Source organism: Pseudopipra pipra, chromosome 5 (genome assembly GCF_036250125.1).
Source record: "Pseudopipra pipra isolate bDixPip1 chromosome 5, bDixPip1.hap1, whole genome shotgun sequence".
In the NCBI taxonomy this organism is placed as follows: domain Eukaryota; kingdom Metazoa; phylum Chordata; class Aves; order Passeriformes; family Pipridae; genus Pseudopipra; species Pseudopipra pipra.
Genome location: NC_087553.1, coordinates 1455112 through 1475262, shown reverse-complemented (window position 1 = coordinate 1475262; position 20151 = coordinate 1455112). Strand labels below are relative to the sequence as shown.

General features: G+C 47.2%; 1 protein-coding gene across 4 annotated transcripts in view; it reads left to right on the top strand.

The window, feature by feature from the left end:
• Positions 1 to 461: 461 nt before the first annotated feature.
• The window catches only part of PRR5 (proline rich 5), a 76970-nt gene continuing 57280 nt past the window's right edge, over positions 462 to 20151 (top strand). For 2 of the 4 annotated variants that reach the window (XM_064654068.1, XM_064654067.1), the window contains exons 1-2: positions 477 to 613; positions 18019 to 18157. The gene's annotated coding sequence lies outside the window, so the exon portion shown is untranslated. Of the gene's footprint in view, positions 614 to 18018; positions 18158 to 20151 lie in introns of all 4 variants that reach the window. The other 2 variants (XM_064654070.1, XM_064654071.1) reach the window with 2 other exon arrangements.

The window sequence follows — 20151 nt, the reverse complement described above, 5'->3', positions numbered from 1 at the left end:
TGTCAGGGCAGGCTCAGGTTGGATCTCAGGAAAAGGTTCTTCCCCCAGAGGGTGGTTGGGCACTGCCCAGGCTCCCCAGGGCAGTGGGCACAGCCCCAAGGCTGCCAGAGCTCCAGGAGGGTTTGGATGATCCTCTGGGGCACAGGATGTGATTCCTGGGGCTGGTCCTGTGCAGGGCCAGGAGTTGGACTCGATGAACCTTGTGGGTCCCTTCCAGCTCAGCACACCCCGTGATTCTGTGACAAGCCGGGGCTGCCCCGACAATGCCCGGCCGGAGCGGGCACAGCCCCCGCCGCGACCCTCTCCCAGCCGCGGGTGTCCGGGCGTGCCCTGCCGGGGCGGGGCCGGGCAGATTGGGGATTTCTGCGGTCCTGCTGTATCGGCGGGTCCCTCCCCGTGCCCCTCCCGGCGGCGGGGGCGTCCCCGGCCCGCCCGTCCCCGCCCCGCCGGCGCGGCTGCCGCGTTCAGCATCGCCGGGAGCCCGGAGCAGCGCTCCCGGCCCCGGGGACACGGCTCGGCAGGGCAGGGCCCCCGGCGGCCCCCGCACCCTCCCGGGCTGTCAGGAGGGCGCTCCGGCTCCTGCCCCCGGCGGCGCTGCCCGGGGTCGTGCGCGGTGAGTGGGGTCGGGGGGAAGCGGGCGATGGCACCGCCGGCTCTGCGAGCCCCGCACAGCTGGGGGAGGCAAAGAGGGGCTGACCCTGTGCCCCTCCCCGCCGGGCACGGGGCTCGGGGAGCGGCCCCGGGGACCTCCCGGTGATCGGGGTGGGCTCGGGGGGCTCCCGGCTTTGTTCGCGGCGGCGGAGCGCAGCCCTGGCAGCGCTCCATGGTCCTTGGGGATGCTGGAGCTCGGGCTCGCAGGTTCTGCTCCCTGCGTGAATATTCGGTCGGTGTTTGTGCAGACGCTGCTCTCCTTCTCTTCCAGTCTGAAATAGCGATCTCAGGTAGCTGGAGTTGGCTCCCGATGTGATTCCTGGGGGCTGGGAGCTGTAAGCCTTGTTCGCGCAAGTAAGACCTCTGTGCCTGAGCGAGATGGTTTTTGCAGGATGATTTTGCATGTTTCCACCCTGGAGTGCACGATCTCCGACAGCTCCTGCAGGAGATGGGCTTGTCCCTTTCTCTGTGTGTGCGGTCCCTGTTAATTTTGGCAGCTCGTAAGCGATCGTTGGTAAAGGTCCGGCGTCTTCGTATTCTTCAGGAATACATTAAAGTGGATGTGTGCCAGTGTTTTGATATTGTAAAAGCCACAAGAGCCTTAGAAAAAGGTTCGAGGAAATGATTTAGCTCTTCTGATGTTCATCGTTTCCAGGCAGTGTACTTGTAGGCATCTCACGGTAAATTGCAGGAAACAATGTGTTTACTAACACGTTGATGAATAATGGAAAGACAGGTCTAAAGCTAAATGTCGATGCTTCATTTAAAATAAATACTTGTAATTGATTCTGTCTCACGCATCTATTAGCTTTTAGGGAAATTAGGTGGTGATCAGGCAGCTTTCTTACCACTTGAATAAAATAAGTAGTTCAGTATAGGAGAGCTGTAGGATAATGGACCCACCTGGCATCTAGTGCAGAGATGGATGTGGAGCTGTGGTGCTGCCTGGCAAAACTGTTCTTTGTAACTTCTGTAGCCAAAGTGGAGGTAAAACTTTGTTCTGGGAGTCAGGTGAATACTCTGATTCCTCTGGGGTAGGTGAGTAATATGGGACTTACTATGGAACGTGTATTGACAGGGGTTTCATATTTATAGCATACCCCATTGATTGAATGACTTAATACTTCATCCTTTCTCATCAGTAATCTAATTAGGGGAAGACTCTGGAAGGAATATGGAATTAAGACACATTCCCATTGGATGCACAGTAAGAAAGACATTACAGAGCAGACAGTGTCAGAGGAGTTTCCAGAAGTACTTGCTCATCACCGGAGACAGAGCCAGGTTTCAAACACTCCTGGACCTGTGCTTACGCTCCAGAGAAAATTGCTGGATTTTCAGGCCTTTCTTTTCAGTTTTCAAAGTCTTATATTCAGAGTGCTTTGGGGGACAGTGAGGGAGACGTATCTGTGTAACCCAAGGTCTGAATCTTCAGTGCTTAAGAAGATCAAACCCTGAGCACTTGAAAAACTATGAGCCTTGGGTTGCAGTCAGACCTCCTGCCACTTCCCTTCTGGAGGCATTTCCTTTTAATTTTTACAACAGATAGAATTATAGTTGTAAATTCTAGCTGCAATAAAGCACGCCAGTAAAATTGCAGCCATCAGGATTAATGAACAGCTCTGTAAATGCATATGAAAAAAATGCAAGATCAGTAACAGAACTCAATGTGGCACCTAATCTCAGAACAAAAGTGATAGGTAGTGGCTAAAAATAGTATTTCCTCTTTCAACAATAGAGTTAAATACTGCAATGGATGTAAACTGCAACAAGGTGGATGGGTCCAGAGCTGGAGGCTTGATCACTTGTGCCTGCTGACCGTTCGACCTGCTTCTTTATTTTCCTTTAAAGTATCACTCTTGCACGTGTGTTTGGTAATAAACCACAAATGCAACCCAAAAAGCTGGTGTTTAAAGGGAGGATTGGAGGTTGTGCTGCTGCAGCACGGAGGCACTGTAATTTCTAGAATGTGTTCTGACCCCGTGGAGCTCAGCACAAACTGCTGAGCCGTGCCCGGGTCTGCACGAGCGGCTGGTCCCACGTGTGGGCAACAACAACATCCTCCCAGCAGCAGGAAAACCAGGAGCTCTGGTTCTGATCCCTGAGCCCTGTTTGAAGTGGTCCAACGTCACTGCCCGAGAGATGCCTTCGTAATAAGGTCAGTGAAAAAGTCGCCTCTCCAACAGCCCTGTCACAGCCTCTCAAGGAACTGTTGAGTTATGAGAGCTGGTAATTATCTGCCTTCATCTGTGGCCCGGGACTCATTGACACTGAGCACAAAGAGGAGGAGCAGATGACAAATCCTTGGCCAGCAGCACATCCTCTCCGAGGTGTTTGCTTCTCCCCTGGTTCCTCAGGATACCACTGGCAAGTTTGGGGTGTGGATAGAACAGTGATTAATTATCCAGTGCTCATTTAGCCCTTGGAAGATGGAAAATACTACGTGGGGATGATTTGAATCAAGTGCTGTTATTCCCTGCTATTAAAGAAATTGCTTGCCTGCTCTGCGTCTCAGGTTGGAGTCGTAGGCGATTTTAAAGCATTATTTAAACTGTGGTTTAGGTTTGTTTAGATTTGTTTTAGCAGAGGGGCCTGGGAAAGTCTTTCTGTAGGAAAAAATAATAGGTAAAGATTTTCTTGTTTCAGCCTTTTTCTTTTTTTTAGTAGTTGCAAGATCTCTGTGTTAGGGAAGGAGGAAAAGGGAGTTGAATGGAACCGAGAGAGGAGCTGTTGTGTGAGGTAAAATTCTGATATTGTTCTCACATGCCACCCCGCAAATACATTTGCATTTAAAATTTCCAGGCGAGCCGAAGCGTAGGACCGGTGCAGAATGCTAAACAAAACCTGACAGCTAACTCTGAAAACACCACACAGCCGGGCTGGGCATTCCTTTGCTTGGACAATTGAGTTGGAAATCTGTTTCTTTTAATGATTATGGATCCGAAACAAAGACAGAGCCTGACAAAAATGAGATGTCAGTTCTATTCTGAGCTGTTTTCAGCGGCAAGATGTTTACTTTCTGTCACGTTTCCCTGTGACTGTTTGAAAACTCCCAGGAACTGTAAACCCCAAACCCCTTTCTGCCCATCAGATAGCCACAATATCCTCCTTTGTGTCGCTCAGGCTGAAATTCAATCTGCTTGGGAGGCTGAGGAGTGGTTTGGGGCACAGTGGTGATCCCAGAGATATTGGATATCACCCCAGAGGTGCCCTTATGTTGATGGTGTGAGCAGACAAAGCAGCAGCTCTTTTGGGGAATGTGGTGAAGCTTCTCCTGTACCAGAGGAAAGCATTTCTGCTCAGGGTGGTGTGATAGAGAAGCTGGGGCGATGCCAACTGAGGAGGGAACAAAGCTCAGTGGGTTTTACCTTTTCATGTGTGAAACTCGTGTGTCTGCAGTTGCTGGCAATAAGCTGTCCCTGGGCAGGCAGAGCACTGGTGCAGAACAATCTGAGGAGACCGAGGAGTGGGAATGGGAAAAGCAAATGAATGATGGGTTAACGTGTGAACTGGGTGTGAAGGAGCACCCGCAGTCACAGGGCTGGAACAAATGGAGGGCCCGTGCTCGGGCAGGGCTGCAGGGAAGCAGTGACACGACACAGCTCAGTTGGCCGTGATATTCCAGTTAGGAATGGAAGAATAACAAGATTTATATGTGCAGTGTAGGTGCATCTGGCTCCCTGGCTTAAATATGGGGACACCTGCCCTTCGAAAGTTTCTGAGGGAAGGGAAAGAGCTGCTTAGGAGAGCAAAGGGGCATTTCTGGGGAGTGATTAAAAATGCTTAACATAGATAATCTAAGAAGCAAAGACACCAGCACTTTCAGGTGTGGGTGCTCAAAAGATAATAATCTCTTAGCCTTTGCAAGAGGGTGCAACTAGATTTCACTTAGAGAGGGTAACTTGAACATCAAGACAAGCTGCTTGGAGTGAAGCTAAATAATCTTCCCTGAAAAATGCTGGTTGGGTTGTTGGTCAGGGCTGTGTAAAGCTCACAGAGAGCCCTGGAAGATGTTCTGCAGGGCTGGTGGCTCAGGGTCACACCTCCCCTGGCCTAGTGCCCGGGGGTCAGGGTGGAGGTTTTGGAAACAAGGCTCTGGAGTCAGCAGGGCAGCTCCCGTGCTCAGCTGCCCGCTGTGGTCTGCTGGAAGGGACCGTCATTCCCTGCTGCCTCCTGTATGGAAGGAGATGGACTGGATGAAGGAATAAATACTATTCCATCCTTAGCTGCTGATCCAGGAGATATTTGATCACTTATCTTGCTGGCAGCTGACACTTGGGCCATTGTACTTTAAAAGAAATGCCGTTCTGATCACGCAGGGAGGGAATATGGGAGTAGGGAAGTGATGGAAGACACTCCTGGGGTGAGCTCAGCAGGCCAGGCTGGAAATATTGCTGGGTTTGCATTGACTCTGTTAATTTGTGTCCTTGGACCCATGTGGGAATCTCCTCTGGAGGAAAAGCTGGAAAGCAGCAGGCTCAGGGTGTTTTCCTGCTTTACATTCCAGCCATTACTGGTGGGAAAAAAAAAATTAATGGATATTCTTGGATATTCTTGCTTCTTCCTTTGCTGAGTCTAGACACAACACTGATTTCTTGCTTAAGTTAAAGAGTTGTGCAGCTCTGCTGAAGTTGTAGGTGATGCATAAAGGGATTGGAAGGGCTCAGGGCCATGATCCAAAATGTGGGAGATGCTGCAGCTTTGGGTCAGGCCCAGCAAGTCTTCAGTCCAAGGTCTCACCTTTGCTTGTGTTTGGAATTAATCACTTTCTTTGGGGTTAAGTTATTTTTTTAGAACGTGGTTCCAAGAATATAAAGATGTTGCGATTTTGAACTTAATTGTTTTGTTATGGTGCTGCTGTGTGCTGGTTTCTGTTTTCATATTCAAGGTGGGTCAGCTCATGAAAAGCCTGGTGGGACCCCTGAGTGGTTTGGTGCCATAACATGCCATCTTTCCTCCACTCCATTTCTCGTTGTATCCCAGAATAAACCAGAGTCATATAAGTTAGACATGCTCTTCCTGCAGAACAGGTGGAGTTATAAGGGCTCCAAGATGGTGTGTTGTTGCTAGATAGGGAGGAGTATTTTTATTCTGACTCACAGTGGCTGCTTTAAAAGTTTGGAGACTGTTTGTCTTCAGCATGAATGGTTTATTGGAGGGCAGGCAGGGAAAACATTGAAAAGCATTTACAGAGCTGGCTTAAGGATGAGCCTCTTTTAATTAAGTGTAACTTGAGTCCCAAAATTTCCTCATCTGGTGACTTGGTGCAAGGTTTTCACTTCCTGTGTTGTCCATTTGATGTGGAGATTTAGAAGAAAAAGAACTGTGAAATTTTGTTGTCTTGGTTGCAAAGGAGATCAGAAAGCTGAGAGAAGTTAAGTGATCTTCCAGAAAGTGTGTTAACCCAGTTTGGATGTGCTCATCCAGCCCCTCTGTAATCCAGTACTGCTGGTTTTCCTTTCACCACTATATTAATTTTTCTTCCTGTAAAATATTCTGGTGAGGTTCTCTCCAGGAAGAACAGAGGGCCACTTCTTATTCCTTTGATTATCTACTTATATCCTGATCTGGAGAAATACCAGCAAACTGCATTTGGTGATTTTTCATTGATTACAGTGAGTAAATTAATTTCATATCCAGTTTTTCCTCTGTGAGGAAGCACCCACTGCTGTCTGCATAGGTGTGACTTGGGTTTGTAGCATCAACTAGTTTTTAAAAATATGGGCCCTAAGGATCCTGCACAGAGCCTTGATGCACCCCTGACTTCTCTGTGGTGGCAACTGTGACTTTGTGGTCGTGGCTTTGTTTGTTTGTTTTGCTGGGGTTTGTGGTTGTTTTCTTTTTCCAAGTTTATTTCCATTTTTGCCCTGGAGGACTAGGCAAAGGCTGCTGTCAGTGGGTTATCAGACTTCACAGATGATTGGTTTGGCTTGGCATGACAAAGCCACTCCTCCTAAATAAAGTCCCTGGTATGAATTATCCCGTAGTGTGTCCTGTCAGGGAGGTCTGACTCACTCCAAAGTGCCAGGAAAAAGACATTCTTGTAGTAATCCTGGCATCCCTGAAGACAGAAAGTATTGGAAAATTTGAGAGTCTCATGAAATATCCAAGCCAGTTTTGTATAACTGAGAAGCAGCTTGGAAGGTTCAGATAAGAAGCCAGATGTTGGCCCCAGCTAGTGAGATTTGCTTGCATGGATCACATTTGGCTTTACAGCATCCTTCCCAAATTAATTCTGTAATGCATAATTCCAGCACGAGTCGATTTTCCATTTTATTCTGCATGACTTTTGTTCATTTATCATTATTAAACAATTTCCTGGAGATACTCAGGCTTAAGTGTGTGTTTTGTATGACTACCAGAATTGTCTACAGTTACACAGACAGGAGAGAAAATACTAATCCAGATTAAAAGATGAATTTTTCCCATCTGCAGCACTGTCTATACTTTGTTAGAGTCGTCAGGGACTTCTCAGTTTACCTGAATATTTGATTTGAAGAATGATCCCAGCCAGGAACAAGATGCAAGGTTTATGCTTAGCATCTTCACATACAATAAATTCTTCTGCTGTTTTTAGGGTCAAGTTTTTAACATTGGTAATACACTCCTGGCGTCATCCCTTTTGACTTTTTTTTTTTTTTTGCTGGGAAAAGAATATTTATTAGCTGATTTAAATTCAGTTAACTTCATTTCCCTTTCATGGAGCTTTTAACAATGTTTAATGAGAGATGCAACTGAATTGCAGATCCTGTTATCTCCCTCTGAATACTGTTGAGGTCTTTCCTAAACTCCCATGAAGGTTTCTTGATCGTTCTCATTTTAATCCCGGCTCTCATAATTATTTTGTAGCATATGGGAACTTCTAGATGCTAATAGATGCTAATTCTGGTAGCCTTTGTCATGCTTATTTAACAAATAGTTCCAGTCCCTCATTTATCTGCCTTAGTTGTTTATTGGTGATTTTTTTTCTGCCTTTAAGCCCCTGGGTTGAGGCACCAAGACCACCCTGTGTTAGGCAGAGTAGAGACACAAAACTAAGTGCAGACCCTGCCCTGCACATTAACACTTGCTTTTTATGACTAAATGAGGGACATTCCTCTTCATTACCTGGTACTCAGACCTCTCCAGACACTCAGTTAAATCTCCAGTTTGGGGGGAAAAGAACTAAAACTGAGCACCACTGTTGCCAAAGCAATCCTTGTGCTGCTGGAAGCTGTAAGAATTAAAGTTTGTAGAGACTACCCATGATCTGCGTGTTTAGGCAAAAATGTGGTGCTCCTTCCTCTCCTCCCTGCTTTGCTTTTCCTTTCATTCAAGCAAGGGGGGTGATGAATGCTTGGGAGGAATGTGTCCCTCCTATTTGTCTTCTTTGCTCGCCTTCTTTCAACAGCTTCTCCATTCAGTGTTAAACAACAGGAGAAGAAAAACGCTTGAAAAATAAAGATATTCTGTTGTCAGCCCATGTGAAAGAAGGATGTTCTGCTTCTCCCACAGCTGGGCAAAGTAGAAAAGTTCCTTGCTGGCCCTAAAATCTGGAAGAATGAGAAAAGCAGATTGAAATTGCAGATCACTGCATGGCTGAGCATGAGCTCCTGTGTGTGGAGCTCTGAACCCTTTGGAGGCTCCAGCCTGGAGTGGGTTTGGTAGGCAGCAAAGGTTCAGAATTAACTGAACTAGGCTCCTTCCTAAGCATTCCTTGTTTTTCCTTTGGTTTTCCATGCAGGTGCTCATCTGCACACGGATGGGTGTGGGTGAACATGCAGACACATGGTGGGTGGCAGATGGCTGAGCCTCTGCTCTTGAAACAGGGACCACCCCTCTGCAGGTTTCACGTGTCCTCCTAGAGCCTGCTGCAGCCTTGTTTGGGGAATTAAATGGAATATGACTCCTGGAAAGACACATTGGGTGTCTGGGTGATGTCTTTCTTATGCTGACACAGCTGGTGGAAGAAGTGTGTGGGGCTTGCCCTTCCTTTGGGCCAGGAAAAGGCACATCCAGACAGACCCTGGATGGCCCCTGTGGGGTGATCCCATCAGCATCAGCTGCTGGGAGGGTTGGATGTGGCTTTGAACAGCTGGGACACATCCATGAAAGCTCCTTCCTTCATGCTCTTACAGGAATGTGGAGAATGCTGCACGGTCAGGAAGCCCAGTGGAACAGCTGACAGGCACATCTTTGGGGGTTCCTGCTCTCTCAACCTGAGCTTTCCAAAGCCTGGCAAGATATATCTGATATCTCAGATACATTCTGAGTCCTGAAGACCTCAGAATGGCTTTTTATCCAGGAGCCCTGCTGAGCAATATTTACATAACTGGGGGCAGGATCCCCCGTGGTTTGAGCTTTGGGTGTGACCCAACTCTCCACCACTGGATGATCCCATATAGAGTCCAGAGGTGGGCTGTGGTTTGGGGTGGCCACAGTGATTAGGAGAACTCCTGGAGGGGCATGAGGGAGCTCAGGCAGCCATTGCTACTGCTTGGGCTGCCCCAGAGCTCTGTGCACACATTCAGAGACCCCAGGCAGAAGCAGAAGCAAATAAAAGCCATTTGCTTTGGTCCCCCTCCCCACTGATTTTTATTTATTTTTTTCGAACTCCTGCATCTGCTGCCTTGACAGTGTCCTGCCTGCCCCTACAAATGAGACAGCAACGGAGCAGATTTGTTAAGCTTATAAAGAACAGGAAGAAACTGTGGATTTAGTGGAATTTGAAGACAGTTCAGGCCACTGAGCAGCCCAGCATGGTGTGCTGGAATAAAGTGCTGGGAGATGATGCCCTTGGTCAGGGTGATCAAAGTCACAGGGGGTGTTTGAAGTGAAGAGAGACTTGCTTATGTTTTAAAACCACCTTGTTTTGCTGACCACAGCAAAGCCCCCCTCTTCCTGCCATGGGAACAAAACCTTTAGCATGCTGGTGCTGCAGATCCCTCTCAGACCAAGACTCAGCTTAGCTCCTAATTTATTGTGTTTTTTGCTTACTGAGAGGAGGTTAAATGGATTGTGGTGCTTTGGGTGGTGACAGGAGATGTCTGGGAATGGTGACTCTGGTGTTGCAAAGAAATCTCAGTGCTCATGTCTTGCTTTGCAGGTGGTGAGCCAGGGCTTGGACTGTCGTGCTGCAGAGTTGGGGAAGTTCTGGAAGGAATTATAAGTGCAGGGTTTACATGAACACATGTGAAGTCAAGGGATGCCCATGCATTTACAGTAGCCAAAGGTATCTATTACTTAGCACTGAGTTTTTAGCTGTAGCAAAAGTGTAAATGTGTCAACTGGCATGATCCAGGAATTAATGGACAAATACATCTCAGGCTTTGCTGTGATTGAACCACCAGCCATCCTGCAGGAAGAGCTTTCAAATCCCACTCTGCTCGGCCCATGGGCAGGGTTTCCTCCCTCGCTTTCTTTGCAGCTGGTGAGCCAAACCAACATCACACCTGCCTGCCACTCACCCCCCAGCTCTGCCAGGGCCAGGCCAGCTGTGCAGCAGCAGTTGCCTTCCGTCTGGGGTGAGGACAGATTGCCAGGACAGAGACTCAGGAAGTAATTAGAAGGAGAATTTAATTTGCTCTTCAGGCATGCTGAGGTCTAAGTAGCTCTCCTTCCCCCTCCCCGACCAAAGCATTGGAGGGGGGGAGGTGGAGAAAAGAAAATGATAGGAGGGAAGTAGAGGGAGGAAGGAATCGAGCTGCGTCCTCACCATCTGTGCACTTGGACTGGTGCAGCTGCTCTGCCACTGACACGCTGCTGTGTCTGAACCCAGCCCAGACAGGCAGATGACCCGAGTTGTGAGCTCAAATCACCGAAGATTAATGCTGGTAAATAGCCTGGTCACAAAAAACTGCCCCAAGGCAGAGCCTCCAGCGGCTTGAAACCTTTAAGTATGATGTCCCTTTTATCTCGTTTCTCACTTCTCTTCATCGAGGATTTTCTCAGAATTCGGGAGCCAAGCAGAATTTCAACACACATGGTTTTTCTGGATGGAATCCCATACCTCTGAATGCAGCACAATCAGTTTTGGAACATGAAAAGGTTATCTCGAAGCAAAGGGGAATGGCCAGTTGGAGCTGTAAGTGGGACTACTTCGGTGCTTAAAATTAGTTAAAGATGTGTTTAAATGCTTCATTAGCTCAGGGCCTCCATCTGCTACCAGGGGCTGCCCAGTGTGTGACAGTCCCAGCTCGGGGGGCATGTGGACAATGCCCTCCTTTTATTTGTGAGGAGAATGCACTCTGCAACAAGTGCTGTGGAGAACAGGCAAACACTGAGTGCAGGGTAACAGACCCAAAACTAACCAAAAACACCGAGGGTGTAGTGTGCTTCTGTGCATGGCTTCAGGTACCTCTGTTGGAATCTCACTGGGCAGGCAAGAGGTGTCTGAGGGGTTCCCCCAGCACAGGGTGTGTGGAGTCCACCTTTCCTCTCCCAGAGCCACAGGCTCTTTGGGGTGGTCTCATAACAGCCTGGGTCCTGATCCAGCATCTGTTGACAGCAATAGAATACCTTGTGTACCCAATATAGAAAAATCCAACACAAGGCTACTTCTGATGCTCCTCTCCTGGTGTTACTAATGACAGAGATTTTCCAGAGATTAGTCACTGCCAAGTGCCCCTTCCCGAGCCTGAAGGACCATTTGGGCAGTTGTTAATCCCTGAGAATAGCTCTGCAACTGAGTTATTGCTGAAAAACTGGATATTTCTTTGGAGGCTCAAGGTGTCTCTCGTAACTGTTCAGAGGTGATGATGAGATGACAGGTTTTACATCCCTGGTGTTTGCACTGTAGCACTATAAATTAGTGATGGCAGGACACAGAAAGATGAGTTGGATCCAGGTGCTTTTTGTCCTGTAATGGCTGCTACTTCACTTTACCTCTTGTTTTTGAAGTCAGTTTATTTCCCACAAAACCTTTCCCTCCACGGTGCCTCCAGCACACCAGGTCCTGACTTTGCTGCACAGTTTATCCAGTGATGGAGCATTGATGGAGCCAGAAACTTGCCAACTTCTGTGTAAGTCCAAGCCCAATACATCTCCACAAACTTTGTCAGCTAAGAGGTGAGGGACCTGCTCTGTCTCCTCCCCCAGTAATTTATCCTCTGATATCCAGGCGTGTCATCCTCACTAGAGAGGAGTCAAATACTGCTTTTATACCCTTTTCTCCCATTATTCCCCAGGGGCTCAGGCAGCAGTGTGTGCTTTGAGAATGGCAGCAGATGCAGGCTGTGGAGCTGTATTCTCATGTTTCTGGGTTTCCTCAGGAAGCTTTTGACTAAGCAGCTGCTGCCTCGTGCAGAGTCACGATCTGAGTCTGAGAACGTAGTGGAAACGTCAGAGGAAATATAAGAAGTTGCTGCCTGCAGCTATTTGCTACCTTTCTTCCAAATCTGCAGGGCTGGTGGAGCAGAAAGCATCTCAGTATTGCATCTGGCAGCTTCACTGGATCCTCACCCCCTTGGCACCACTGGATTTGCACAGGGACAGTAAAACACAGCCCAGGGCCACCCTTGCTTTGGCAGAGCAGGGAGGGGCAGGAGGGGTAGCAGTGTCATCATTTCTTAAATCTCTCTTTGCAGGCTGGGAAACCATTTGTAATGAGCTTAGGATAAGCTGCCTGCTTATTATTCTTATTAATTTTTTCCCCGTTTCCCTCTCGTTATTAAACGCAAGTGACAATTACTTCTGCTTTCAGGATTCCTGACTGTGGAGTGCTGTCTGTGTAAGGATTGGACTCTCTTTTTATCCTTTTTTTTCCTCTTTCCCTGCAGTCCTAGTGGCCATGGGAATGGAGGATTGCAACATTTCCCATTCCTTTTGCCCAGCCCGTGCCACCCAACCACAGTTTCTGTTTGCAGCCCGGGCCTTGTGAGCATCTCTTGTAAAACTCCACTGCAGGTTCTGCATATGTCTCTAGTCTGGTGCCAGTGCTGGCTCTGTGATCCCTACAGTGGCCAGAAGTGACCCCAGCTCTGCTCTAAAAATAGACCTGTGAGAGGTGTGTGCCTGAAGGGTGCTGAGCCAGCAGCTTGGTGGTTTGAGTAGAGATGCCCAGGATAACGCTGGTGAGCCTCAGAGCACGTCCAGCAGAGCCTGCAGATGTGGGAAAAGGGGCAGATAAAGTTGTCAATGGGGTTTGTGGGTTGGGACTTTGTCATTCCTTTTTTTTGCCACAAATCCTTGCTGCCTTGGAAGTCACTTGTGGCTCTGCTCTGCTGTCAGGTGCCTCTCCTTCCCTCTCCTGATGCTCCATCCCAAGCTGGCCGTGCCAGGAGCCGTGGGGTGGGATGAGGAGGGGGAGATTTGTGACTCTCAGTTGCCCAGGATCCACCAGTCTCTTAATCTCTCCATTGTTCCTGGCAGGAAGCTGCTGTCCCTGGCAGATGTTTTCCAGGTTGCTTTGTGTGGTCTGGCAGCTCTGCAGGCAGGGGCTGGGAGAGGGGCTGGGGCAGGCTGGCTGTGGGCAGGGCCCTCCCGAGGTGCAGGAATTGCTTATAAATAGGGGGGACACGTTGAAATGTTCCCTTTTTTTGTTTTCCCACCTCCCACAGTTCTTGGGAATGAGGAAGGAGGCCACGGAGAAATGTTGGCATTTCAGTGGAAAGCAAAGGCAACTGAAGTGGAATGCTTGCTTTCTTTTATTTTTTTGGGGGTGGTGGGGAGAGAAATGCTGCTGCAGAGATATTGCAAAGCTGCTGTGCAGAGACTCCTGCCTGGATTTGTTCAGTTTTCGAATTGAGGGGTAAAGCAGTTGACAGTTCCTGTGCCTGAGATTGCCTGAAGTGACTGAGCCAGCAAAGGAGACCCAGCAGGGGCTCAAGTGAAATTCTTCCAAAATGCTCTGGTTTACACTCACTGCATCCTTTCCCAGTAAAACCCTTCAAATGCTGCTTCAAAAATTCATGAGTTTGAGTGCTTTAATGGAAGCAAAGGAGAGACTTTTCCATCTCATCCTTAAAAAGCCCGTGGAAAGTTCAAAGGGAACTTTTAGTGTTTAGTTTTGCTGCACTCACCCATCCAAGAACTCTTCTCCCTGAGTTAACCTGAAGCTTTAAGGTTGTGTTGAAATCACTGTGGGATGTTGACTTTCACTTGCCGTGTAAATGGGGAGCCTGTTAAACAGGGCACCAGTGTGAATTTAGTTTAAAATGATACATGCTATAGGATTTTCTAGTCTTTTTCCTGCTGAAATTGTTGAATATTTTACTGTGATTTTCATTAAGGCAGAGCCATCCCTGGAATTGTTCAAGAGAGACTGGCTTTACATTTTCTTGTTTGTTTTTGGTATGTTCTGGCTTTTTCTTTGTCACCACAGAGTTAAAGTCAACACTTTTTAATGCAGAGCTTTCTGCAACTTTTTCATCTGGCTTCTTTCAAGAGTAACACCAAGGGTTTTCAGGAGAAATTGTTGCCTTTAGGTTTTGATCTTCATTAGTTTATGTCCTCAGAGATATAAAAGCAGATTAAGTGCCACTATTGCAGCAGAAAAGAAACTCAGCAATACATGCAGCAGAAATGGGCTGTCAGCAAAAAAAAAAAAAAAAAATCAGCAGTGAGAAGTCAGCCTTAAAAACAATCTAATTATTTGTCTGAGGTACAATGTTGCCCCAGGGAAAGTCAACAGGAGCTTTTCTGTGGCCAGAACTCATCAGAATCCATCCTTTAGTTATAATTTGAATCTACAGTGTGAGCTTTAATTCCATTAGAGGAAATTTTTTTTTAAAGGAGAAAGATCAAGGAAGGAAAGTCCAGAAGACAAAGTGCCATCTTTTTTATATCTGGCAAAAAAAAGGAAGAAAAAGTCCTTCAGAGGTTGAAAGGTTTTGGGAAGCCAGGGATAGCACAGGCTGAACCCTGTGGTTCTGCTTGTTGGGACCAGTTGTAGGCTGACCAGTGAAATGGCTGGGGAGGGGATGGCCAGGAGCACAAAAGGCCTCTTGCTTCATAGTCTGGAATAAAGCTCAGCAAGCCCAGAGGAAAATCTGCACGTATGTAACTGGAGGAATGAAGCCAAGAGCACAGATGGCACATTTTACATTCATGGCTTTGCACTTCATTCTTCACGGGCACTTTTTTTTCCCACACTTCTGGTCGATTGAGCTGAGCTGGTAAAATCCTGAAAGAGGTGAGCAAGCCTTTGCAATTCCCAGCCGTGGCCGTGCTGCCCTGTCATTGCAGCCCCAGAGTAAAATCTTCCAGTAGGAGAAGGTCCTTAGTGGTGCTGCCGTGGGTCTGAGCAGCCAGCCCTGGATCACGGCAGCCCGCCGGGCTGATTGGGGTTTAATTGCAATCACCAGTGCTTTGATTCTTGGCTTGGACCTTTGTAGGCTGCAGTCACTGAAATTATAGAGCTTATTTCCTGGCCACTCAGGGCTGGATTGAAAGACATGCACAGTAATACCCGAAATTAGAGTCCGTGTGACCGATTCCTCGGGCTGGAGCTGCCTGAGCAGTAGGTGATAAGTGGGGCAACTCTGTCAGCTCCACTGAAATGCTGATTTACAGCAGCTCTCCTTGTCAGTCCTGAGGAGGAGCTGACATTCCCTTCACTGAGCAAGCTCACGCTGTGTGAGAAATCAAATTTCACCCACAGTCACAAATAAATTAATTTTAAAATGCAGTCACTTAGAAAGGGAGGGCAGCTGTATTATTTGTCATGCACTTGTGAGGAATGATCCTGCGTTTTACCCTTTGTTTTTTAATACTCTCTAACATTTGGACAACTCTCTACCAGGAGTAGCATTTTGGTTTTGAACAAATTCCCAAACAGCTTTTTATTTTTCAAGTGGCATCAGCAGCCAAGAATCATCTGCTGCATCTTTTCCTCCTCTGCCTCATGTGTGGAACATCCCTGGAAATGACACTGCCCTGTGGCTCAGAGCAGCTTGAGATGAATCTGGACTTTGTGGCAGCTTTAGGGTCCAAGACCCTCCAGAGTCAGGTTTTTTTCCATGCTGGACAGGAGGTCTCTAAAGCTACAACCTGATGGTTTTGCCTGCAAAAGTATTTTGGGTTCTTCCCAGTGGTTCTCCTCGGAGACTCGTGTTGCTGCTTTCCCTGTGCTCAGGTGGAGGGGTGGGTAAGCAGTGTGTGCCTGAGGAAACTGGAAAGCAGTTCTGGAATTCTGCCTCTGGGAGATGCCTGGTTTAAGGCACGGCATCAGTACTTGATAACAAATGAATTCTTCATTTGCTTTATCTGCCAAAGTAACGCACTGATTGCTCAGCAGGAGTGAGGAATATGCTTAATTACAGTGTACAGCAGCATCATGGGTTGGTTTTTTCAGGCATTTTCCTTTTTTTTTTTATTCCCCCAAACCTATAAATAGTTTAAGATATACAGGATATTAGATGAAAGCAAGATAAATGTAATTCACAAGTTTTTAAAAAATTATGATTTATCCTTCGTGCTTGCATTGGTGAAATAGCCGAGCTTTGATCATCAAAGTTAGGTTGGTTTAAGTAAAAAAGGCAGTGGAATTTCATTCTGAAATGACCCCCTTAAATCCTGAAGAATAGCACTGTGATGTAGTTTTATTATCCTGACTAATCAAATTATCACAAGTTATAGGCAAAATGGAGGATTTTTTTTTTGTCTGCTGGCACAGAAATGTCAAAGCACAATCTCCAAGCAAAACAGTATTTCCATATCCATCGGTATCCAATCTTCTGGGAACTGATTAACTATTATTGCACTGTCTGTCCATAATATCTGTCTAAAATCAGTGGGATTTCTCATATACTTTCGAGCAGAAAATGATGAGTCTTGTTCAGTCTGCCTTTTAACCAGGGAGGGGGGAAAAAAAAGCCAAAACTGATTATAAGACTCACAGAATTATTGGGGTTGGAAGGGACCTCTGGAGAACATTCAGTGACACAGGAACTCGTCCAGGTGGGTTTGGAAAGCCTCCAGAGAGGGAAACCTGTTATTTTGGGTGTGTGCTTTGATAGGATCCACTTCCAGCTGAGATCAGTGGATCTTTTGGAAGCCCTCAGTGTCCTGACCACTCTGGGAGTTGCCAGGCACTGCCAGTATAAACCCAGCTCTATCAAGAAAGCTCTACCCTGATAGAGCTTGTTTGCTTAAGGCAGTTTTCCATGTGCTGGTGCCACATCCAGCTGTGTCCACAGGAGTTTTTGTTGGCCTGGTGTGTCCGCACCCAGCGTGCCACGCTCACATCTTGTGCTTTCATTGACATCCCTCATCTCAAATCCGTCCATGTGGCACCTCCCAGGTGCCACTGAGAGGTTGCTTTCCCTGCCTTGCCCCCAGGTGCCCAAAGCAGCAGTTGGTGGCTCTGCATCCTGCAGGCTGGGGGTGATTTCTGCTCACGGCTGAGCTCCCGAACACGCTGCAGGCAAAAAAACCTGCTCCACACAGCTCTGCCTCAAAGCAACACCCTAAAATGAGTGGTAACAGAGTGAAGCTCAGACAAAAGGTGGGAGTATAAGGGGATTATTCAGTTCTCTCAAGCACAGCAAAGATTAACCTTAAAATACATATTTTTGCACTCAAGCAGTGACATCCTTGGGAAGTGGGTCTGAAATGCCACAAAACAAAAGCAAGAGTGGTTTGTGCTCAGGGTGAACTGAGCCAAGCAGGGCAGCTCTACATTTCTAGTTAAATTTAGCAGTGTGTTACTAATGACTGTGCAAAGTGCAAGGCATGGAGAGCTGTACTCAGAGTGTGGATGCATGTGAATACCACTGTGTATATGTATGTATATATGTATGTGTGTGTATAGAGGTTTTTTCCTAATAGTGTTTGATATTTATTGATTTAAAAAAATATTTAAATTATGAGGATGTTTGTATTCGAGTCACATAATTCTAAATTCTGTGCTGTACCAAGTTACCCACTCTGGTGTTTTTGTTGTGTTAATAGTCATCTTAGAGAGGCACTTCAAGACCAGAGCAGGGCAGGCAGTGACGTTGCAGCCATAATTTGAAGCCCTAAAGAAAGAATTTCCAGTATTTCCAGATGATGCATTTAAGACTTTTGTGGGCCTTCCAGGGCAGCTGCTCTCCAAAGCAGATCACAGCAGATCGTGCAGCATATTTCCAACCTCTTCATGTCACCCCCTTAGTGCTGGAACACAGAACCACTTGCACTGTGTGTGCTCTTGGAAACTCTCTTACCCTCTTTAGTGATAAGTGTAGCTCTCAGCGTTGGTGCCAGTTAATTGCTCCCCCCGAAGGAAATAAAACAAAGGGGAAAAGTGCAAGAAGAAATATTTGTGTCAGTGATGAGGTGGAACAGCACTGATTATCCTGCTTATTTTACTTCTCTGTGTGCCATTAGGGGGTTATCAGTGCACTCTTGAACCATATTCTAGAATAGCAATATTTGCAATGCTGCTTTTCTCTTAATCTCTTGTTGCAGAGCTGCCTTTTTTGCAAGGGGCTGAATTTTTTTCAACCAGTTTGTGTCGCCTGTCAAGAATTTCCATGTGACTCTCGGAAACCTGCTGCAAAGTCTTCCCTTTTTGCCATTCAACCCCGTTTTCTTCTCCCTTTAGCAGGTAAGCTCATGTTTCTGCGACATTATTTGCAACTGGGAAACGTTTCCGATTTCAGACACCTGCAGGGTTTTGTTGGACTCAGTAGGGTTAATGCCTCTCCTCCAGAATTTCCCCCAAACCCACTGCATTTTCTGCCACAGGGAAATATGTGAATCACAGTGCAGCACTCTGGGGTTTTTAGCATCAGTGCATGTCAGCCTGCATCCCTCTAGCTCTGGTACAGCTTAAAAACATGGTGTGCGTGGACTTTCAGCTGGGGGTCTATTTACAGCTGAATCAGGATTGTGAGCAAGCCATACAGAAAATTGCTCGAATTTCTGCTGTCTGACAGGAGCCTCTAAATAACTTTCATGTCCCTGGGGGGAAAAAAAGCCCTGAAGGGGAGGGCCAGGGTGGGTGATGGGAGAGCTTGGGTGTCACCCAGCACGGCGACCTCGAGCTGCAGAGAGGGTTCAGATGCTGTTCCCCGAGATCCCAGTGAGTGCTGCAGGAACAGATGAAGGCTGGCTGTGCACTGGAGCATGGGAGGGATTCTCCAATGACCTGGGGATGGTTGATGGGTCCGTGGGTGTGGCAAGAAGGGGCACTGAGCAGCCCAGCAGGAGGAATGTCTTCCCCAGCTGCAGCTGTTTCTGCAGAGGGGCTTGGAAGGGCCCTCCAGATTTCCTTAATGTTCCTCACTGGAACTGGAGTCACGTTTGAGATTGAAGGTTTTTGGGAAGGAGGAACTTTTTAAGGATTTCTTGAAATGGCTTTCAGTAAATGCTGGTAGTCATCAAAGGAGAGTGTGCATGGGGGTGTGCGAGTGCACTTATGTGAAAGGAAAGTAAATGTGCCTAATCTGTCTTTGATGTTGTTCTGTTTTGATTTTAACATCATTGTTGCATGTAGTTATTTTTTTTAGAAATCTCAGAAAACAGTTGCCAGTTTCCTCCTCCAAAAGAATTTTCTTTCTGAACGTATTGAGTGGTTTATTCTCTGTTAAACACTTACTTTATTACTAAGCTGCAGGATCTAATCTCTGCCATGGCTTCAGCTTTTTTCCCTGTGTTTTTTAAGGGAAGAGGTCTTTTCCAAAAGGTTGGCTCTTGCAGACTTCTGGTTTGATTTATTTGGTGGTAGTGGATGCTTTCTGCCCAATCTATATCCAGTGGTAAATGATGGGAATTCCTGTTCTGTGCTACTTTATTGCAGTGGTAGCTGGATTTTCCTACAGCATTAGTTGGTCTCATCCCAGGCTTCAAGAGTGAATGGTCCCCTGTAACCTGCAGTTTGTCAGGGCCTTGCATGGCACTCACAGAGTCATAATTTGGGGGTGGAAGGGACCTTAAAGATTATCTTGTTCCAACCCCCTGCCACTAGACACCTTCCACTAGCCCGGGTTTCTCAGAGCCCCATCCAACCTGGCCTTGGACATTTCCAGGGACGTGAGCAAGGCTGGGACCTACAGCAGAACTGAGCTTGTTCTGTGACCTGGGCACAGATGTTTCAAAGTGAGAGGAAAAGGAGAGAACTCATTTTGACTTGAGCTGCACTTTTTTTTCCCCTGAGGGTTTCCAGGGTGTTGTTCAGCTGCTGCTGCTCTGCCTTCCCTGGCAGGTGGGTTAAGGGTATCATCAGTAGCAGAGAGGGGGCATTGCACAGGGGGAACTCGATAGTCCCAGGTCATCAAGAATATGAGTATGGGCATTGCTGTTCTCCTTATTCCTCTGGAAGAGGTGAGGGAAGAATAATCCAGGCAGGAAATCTCCCAACCCGCATTATTTCAAGTATGCCCCAAAAATTTCTGCTCCTGAACTTAACAACCCTCTCTAAGACAAACACCCACATCTGCTGTTAACTAAGTTACCAGTCTACCAACTAATCTGTTCCCAAACATGAGTTCTGTCAGCAGCAACTCCAAATACAGCTCCTGGGAGGGTTCAGCCCCTGCCAGCAGAGCTAAAAGCTGCTTTAATGCTTCGCTGAAATATTTCGGAAAGCTCACTGTGAAC